Raw genomic sequence first — 7,585 nt, 5'->3', positions numbered from 1 at the left:
TTGTTTGATGCAATTGATTTGCTTTCTAATTAGCCCTTGAAAATCTGCTCTCATAAAAAAATGTAGTATTGATAGCCGTTACAATGAACACTGCGTTCTCCGATTATTATTTTTACAACAATTAAGGTCTGAAATTACAGAAAGGCAGCAATTAGTCAGTCGTGGCTGTCATCGTCCACTATTTGAAGTGTAACTTTCTCCTTACAAGTCATACTGTAATTTCAAAATTTCTCTATAGACTCCTTAATCTCTATGTATTTTCTGGTTGTAAATATAATTAAGAAAGCATTTTTAATGAACTACAAATCAATGTACAAGCTAACTGTTTTCAAGGAGGCATTTTGTAATTAAACATCACATTTAGTTTTAAAAGAGTTTCTTAGAAGATGTAATTAACTACACAGCATTCAAACAAAGCAATGTGGCTTCTATTTTTCTATGGGAAGAAATGAAAGGGAGTTTAAAATAGGATTTAAGAACTGGATTAATCACTTTCAACTACTACAGCATATGGTAGTGTATTTTTATAATCCTTTCTAATTATTCTCACACTAGTCACTTTATAGAATAAATTTGCTGTGCACTGACACATGCTGGACTCTTCAGATTTGTGTGTTGCATGGGCAGCTTGATCGTTACTTCCCCCCCCCCATGAACACTCATAAAATCTCTCTAAAAAACAGGTAAACTGGCTAATTATGAAGTCCAGGTTCCATGTCAGGACTCTGAGATGTGACAACATTTCTTGCTCCGAGCTCATCCTCTAAATAACTTTTTAATTGCACCAATTAATGTTGCAGAATGTACACGTTACAGGTCAGAGATCCGATTACGTGCAAATGCAATGCACACCCTGCAGACTGCCATTGCCAAACACAGACACAGGGCAAACCGGCAGCATGATTTCCCCCCGCGCCCCTTCTTCATACTTACTGGTTATGTATGCTTATAATAGTTTCACACCCAAAAAGAAAGAAAGATTTGTCTGTCTTGCTAAACAATATCTCAGTTTTAATCCATTTTTCATTCACAGTAGGAACTTTCTAATACAAACGTGTTGCTGTCTTCTCGTAGTTTCATCATAATAATAAACGATTCATCAGTTCAGTTTCTTATACCCTATATTGTGATCAGCAAAAGCTTTGATTAAAAATACCCCCTAACTTTGTTTCTTGATTTATTAATTGTGCACTAAATTATAAATAAATGATGAAACCAACATGGGTTTGTTTGGGTTGGTGGTTTTTTTTTTCATTTACTAAACATGATTTTCTTACAGAGACTTGTCAGGTGGCATTTCCTGATCTCTACGATTCACTCCAGGGATCATTAATGAGTTAATTCATGTGTACATTATTCCATTAATTGCCTACAGTGCAGAATGGAGCGTGCTCTTTGCCCCTCTCTGGAACCTCTTTGCCTGCCTTTGCCTTGGCTTCCTTCTGCATCCCTTGCCCACACGCACACACTTGCATGCACACGTGTGTACACGCTGTCACTGATGTTTTGAAGTGTCATTTCATTTAGTACCCTCGCTCCACCAGCGCTGTTCTGCTGACACTTTGGGCTTGCTTGATGAGATACCTGGGCAGGCTCAAGCCCAGTGTCTCCACTAATAGCTTTCTTTTCATACTTGAATTTTTTTTCTTCATCGTTGTGGATCTTTCACACTCAGATGAAAACAGGAACACAGAGCCATACTGCTTGGAAAATATTTGCCTGAAACTTCTTTAAAGCTCTTGGTCTTCTGGTAGCTTCTTATCTTATGTGAGCTATAGAGGAAGAACAAGCTGCTTTGTGAACATTTGGAGAGTCTCCGCATGTACCCCTTGAAAAAACCCATTGAAGTCAGATCATCTGCAGGTAACATCTTATGTTCTCAGTTACCAGATGCAAGGAAAAGCAGCCATCTTCTCCCAGGCCATTACCATGTCTTGCTCATTTTGTACCCTACCTCCACGAACCCCGAGGGTGAGAGGCGGTGTCACCTGCGACTGAACCAGCTTCTCCAGGTCTGCTGCACCATTGGGCTGAAGGCATCACATCTGGGAGCGTGGCTTCTTTTAAATGCAGGACAAGGCCAGGAGACATAGTTTAAGTAGCTAAGCACACATATATCATAAACGTAGCAGCAAAATTAGAGCTTTTCTTAGGATATTCAGTAGTCGCAGTATATCCAATATTCCCAAGTAGCTATAAAGTAATCTTTGGAGGAGTAGAGACATTCTTTGTGAATCAAACTTATGATCAAGACTATAATTTATTTAACAAAGAAGTAATACCTGGTTATATTATGCAAGTTTCTTTCTCACTACCCACCCTCTCCCCAGCTCTTGTTCTGTCAAGTCCATTAACAGTTTTGGGGAATGCATTCCCAGATAAATGTGAGTACTTTCTAACTCTGACAGTCAGCATTAAATCTGTGTGTTACAGGAACTCAGAGAAATGGCCACATTTAGGTCTCCTGCAGGACTGTCTTTAAGTCATCAGGGTAAGGCAAACAGGCAGGGGAGAGAGCCACAAAGGTCATAGTCCTGGGGTTTATAGGTTCTCACATCCATCTTGGGGAATCCATCCCCTTCAGCGCATTCAAAAGCCAAGGAAACATATCAGAAAAATCTGGTCTACTCTGCAAATGCTGTAGCCAGTTATTAAAAAAGGGATATGAATTTTCAAAGTGTAAAAGGTTCCAAATTAAGCTCATATATTTCATTGATTTAGCTGCACATTTAAGGAATTATGTATTATTAAAGACATGCTGGGTGAGATCCTGCAACCCCAGCTCTTGCAGTTTTTAGACGTGTTGTCCTATTGATTACTATTAGAAAATATTGTAAACTGTATTTGACAAATTAAATTGTGATAGAAATGCCATAGCTCATCCTCCAGTAGCACATTCTTATTCACATCATATTCCTGAACAGAAAAAGCTCTCCATGTTCAGTGTATGCTCTGCAGTCCAAGAAATACTTGAAAAAGCTGCCAAATCCGCTTGTGTGAATCCCAATGCACTCATACACGTTCATTGGAAAAAGAGATGTTTTGCCTTGCTAACAGACTATACAGGCAGTTTGGTTTTTGGCCTCTAGGATGAACAGGCATAATATTTCCAAGGCATTGGATTGGCAGTGTTAATAGCCACATTTGAAAAATTACATGGGATTTTTTAAATACATAATTTCCTTATTTTAAATGAAATATTAATTTGATCTCTTAGCAAAATTAAAACTGGCCCGTGTGCATGAACGGGTAGCCTGTATATCCAGTATCGAAGCCAATGTACATGCATCCTGCTCCTTGCTCTGCTGCTTTACCAGCCCCTAGAGGAAGTCTTCGTTGCAGACACCCATTTGCTTAGTCCATAAAACCTAGCTGTCACAAAACAAGTGACCTGTGAGATTCGCTGCTCCTCTCTCTTGTGCCTTGGAGGACTCAGGGCTTTCCACCGTGTGGCCTCTGGGAGAGGGGACGTGGCAGCCGCAGTGCGGCTCACTGGCATTTCTGCAGTCTCCCCACCTTCCAGCACGGTTTGCTGCCACCTTTGGTTCCTCCAGCTTTGATGGCTTTAAGCCTTTTATCTCAAGGTGGCAAAACTGATGGCTAGATTCAAGGCAAACTGTCCAGACCCCAGATGAGTGCCATCAACTGCATGCCTCGTAAAACCACGTTGTTTAACACAGTGCAAGCCTTAGAAACAGAAAGTTAAGCATAGATACTTCCTATCACTAAGAAGCTCCAGCTCATATTCTGTATGTATGTGTGTTTCATTATTCATGTACTGTAACATAGGGTTGGGCATGTTGTTAAAATTTTTTATTTTTCAACATTTTCTAGTAGAAAATATATTTTTTAGATAAAATATTTATTTTATTGGCAAAGGTTTCCCTTCACGAGGCTGCTCCGCTCCTTTGATGAGCTGTGAAGAAAGGTTTTTCATTGGCAACATCTGGCAACCTGGCAGACTCTTTCGGCAGCTGGATTGGTAACTTCCAAGTTGCTTTTGAGTCTTTCACATAATTAATCTGCCTATGGGCCATCTGGGTTGCTTCATCTTTGCTGCTGCCTTTTCCTTTCTTTTCTGAGGAACTGTAAGCTCTCCAGTTATTCCTCCAGGAGATCAGTTTTTAATAACTCTTCCTCAGGTCAGTCTGCTGGCTCTTGTGTAGATGCCCATACCGGCCTTGCCCAGGAGCAGAGAGCCCGCTTTTACCCCTCCTTCTCCATGGAGGTCTGGATCTGCTCATCGTGACTTTTTTGTGATGTGTGAGCAGACTTTCTCATTGGTATCAAGCAGTGAAGCTCTGCAAATGGACATGTATCATCTAGGCACAAATAAAGCCCTGAACAGTTTCAAATCTTAAACACATGCACACACACACACACACACACACACACTCACTGTGCTTTCAGACACTGGGGCTGGGCAATATATGTGAACTAACTTGGACCGAGCACTGTAACAGAAGAAAGTCATTCCCACTGTGTCTCAGCAACTGAAAGCTGTAGCTGCTCAGCTTATCAGTGCTTTGCCAAACGCTAACACACCTCTGAACTCACTGGGGTTTCTTGTGGTGCTGTAGAAATACCAACCCTCTCATGTGCACCCAGCATTGCAGTGCAATGAGTGCAGGGGAGCTTTCCCGTGCTCTGCATGGAGCTGCCTCTGCCCCTCACCCGGGGGTGCCTCCTCGGCAGGGAGGGGGCAGCGCTGCCTCCCACCCCCCAGCTGCAGGGTCAGGCAGCGCTCGCCTGGCTGCCTCGCATGGGCCTTGCCGCGGTTTTGGCAGCCGGTATCCCTAAGCTCTTCTGTTGCATGTCAGCCAAAACAGAGGCAGTCGGTATCAAATGCCTCCAGTGGGCAGCTCACACTGGTAATTGCCGATGAGAGTCACACACCACCAACTACAGCCAATCATCAGCCTAAAAGACATTGGTTTTTTTCCTCACCTGTTTAGTCTAGAGACTACTTATTGTCACAGCATTTACTTCTGCTTATTGGAGACAGGTTTACACCTCATCACTGAAATCTTCATATTCAATCGCTGAGAAATAACGTTTCTGGGGATTTGAACTCCCGTTATCATGCAAATCAGATGGCCTGCAAACAAAAGTCACCCACTTTGTGCAGGTGCACGGTGCTGAATTTTGTAAGCCTGAGTGAGGGAAGTCAGTATCTTCCGTTTCTCCTATGGGCGTGCTCTATTCTATTTGTTTTAGGCAAAACATGTGATAGGGAGTTTGACAAACCTCACTCTAGCAAAAGGGAGCCAAAGTGAATGGCAGTGAACCTGTGCTGTGGTGTAGAGCTCCAGCCTAACAAACGCATTGGGGCTGGGCAGCACCGTGTCACCACCCGACAGCTCCTTTTCAGGGAAGTCCCAGCTGTGCAGGGGCAGCCCCAGGCCCCTCTGCAGGGCAGAATGGGCGCTCCTCTGCCCTTTGCTTTGGCATGGCCTTTAATAATAACAATAGTCAGTACTCAGCGCTGCTGGCAGGACCATGGGTCACCCTTTGCATGACTTCCTTTCATGTTAAAACAAAGGCAAGCAGTGCAGGGTTCCTTATGGAAGTCTTTAAGAAGTATTTTTTAAACAAAATCATGAGAAATGCAAGTGAAAGAAATATTAAGGCTGTTTTCCATAAGGTGACATAGCTACCAGAGTGGTAAGCACGGTTACGTCCCGGTGCCTGGGCTGGCGCTGCAGTGATTTCCCATGCACTCCCCTGCTTCGTAATTGTAGGAACTTCCCATTGCACCACATTTGCTGGTTCACCACCACACACAGAACAGCCTTTGTGAAGAGCCCCATGCTGCACTCCCTGGCTCTTTTCTCATGAATGTGCATAGGTAAACCCCTTTCATAAGTTTTATGAGGCACAAACATATATGCTACTTTATGCTACTACCCTATTTATTGGATTAGCTTGAGGATTTGATGCAAAAAAGCTTAAAACGATATTGAAAACACACATCACTTCTATTGTAGCTACGAAAATCAGCTTTAGAATTAGAGAGACCTTGTACCAGGCATTATGTATAGCCCTTTAGCTTTTTAGCATGGCTGTTCTTTGTTGCTATAGCAACTGAATTAACCATTTCATTAATATAATGGAATAAACCACATTTATTCATTTTGGCACTCACGGGTAATCCACATTCAGCTTTCAGCGTACTCGTCAAGCTGTGTCCCTTTCACCTCAGCCCCAGACATTTCCTCCGCATTGCCAAAGGGTTTTTATTTGTATTTTTCCCTGTTGGGGAGAGAGTGAGCTGTTGTTTCTGAAGAACGTTATATTTTTTTTGTAATTAAATTTACCTTCATTTCATTGGCTAGCTTCTGTTTAGCATCCCTTAAGTGGAAAAGCAGACTTCATAGGCAGCATTGGGTGCAGAGAAGTGGTGTTCTTTGCATCAGAAAAGAATAAATCACTTAAAATAATGAAACCTCGTGCCTGTGATCAGCTCGTAGGCTAAACTTGGCACGACGAGTCCTACTGTAAATACTAACAGTGCTCAGCTATGTGTGCTGCCCAAACAGTCGTGTTGCTGAACTGTGGCGTTAAAAGCAGATGGAGTACTACATTCTTTGTTTACCCTGGTTTTAATGTTTCCCAAGCCGTACCCACACGTTGTAATGGTTATTGAAATAATAGCTTAATTAAAAGGATAAGTCCACCCATCAGCAGAAGGAAGCGGGACTGCTTCCTGTGTGTGGCACGGGCAGGGGCAGCATCAGCCCCGGTGGCATTGCTCTTCCCAAGCACTGCTGTTCTGGCGCTGCCCTTGCGCCTGCTCCCTCCCTGTGACAGCGCGGTGCCAGCTCTGCGCAGGGCTGGGCGGCAGCGGGTCTTGACTCAGACCACACTACACCAAGCCCTTGGCAGCCTTGGGCTGTGGCCAGCAGACACCAGAACAGGCCCCATGGTCGGCTGGAAAAGCACCTCATGATACACCGGCACCATCAGCCACAGAGGCTACGACACAGTCGGGAATTGGAGACACCCCCCCCAGCTCTGACTTGCTGGCTGCAAGAGGGGTCACAGTGCCCAGTGTGCACCAGCGATACCCCATGACTGGGAGTGCGAGTTTCAGTCTTGCGATGTGATGGTGAGTACAGCCCAGGCTGGCTGGGCTAATGTTTGACTGTCCTTCCAAAGAGCTACCGGTGCAGACTCACAGGACAAACCTCAGCCCATGAAATTCATCGTTATCAGCAATTCCACATCTGAAGTTATTGCAAATGAAGTCGTATATCTGATGCAGGGTTGTTTGTTTTATTTTATTTTTCTACAATATGACTCTGAAGTTAGTAACGAGAAACTTAAGTTTCACTGGAAACAGAGCAGGTGTCTAAATGATTTTGAGAAATGAGTTAATTAACTTTGAAGGTATAAACTCTTTCATTAAAAAAGGCATAGAAGTTACAGCACAATAGCATATTGCCTGCTATAAGACTGTTCATTCACTGCTGTTTCAGTGAATGTATAAATCATATCATCTACAAGGGCTAGCAGTGTCTGTATCATTCACATGTGCTGCCTTCCCTACCTGAATTAAATTTTAAGTCCTTCCTCCTAGGCCACT

This window comes from Mesitornis unicolor, unplaced genomic scaffold (assembly GCF_000695765.1).
Source record: "Mesitornis unicolor isolate BGI_N332 unplaced genomic scaffold, ASM69576v1 scaffold19478, whole genome shotgun sequence".
Classification (NCBI taxonomy): domain Eukaryota; kingdom Metazoa; phylum Chordata; class Aves; order Mesitornithiformes; family Mesitornithidae; genus Mesitornis; species Mesitornis unicolor.
This window is presented reverse-complemented; position numbering follows the sequence as displayed.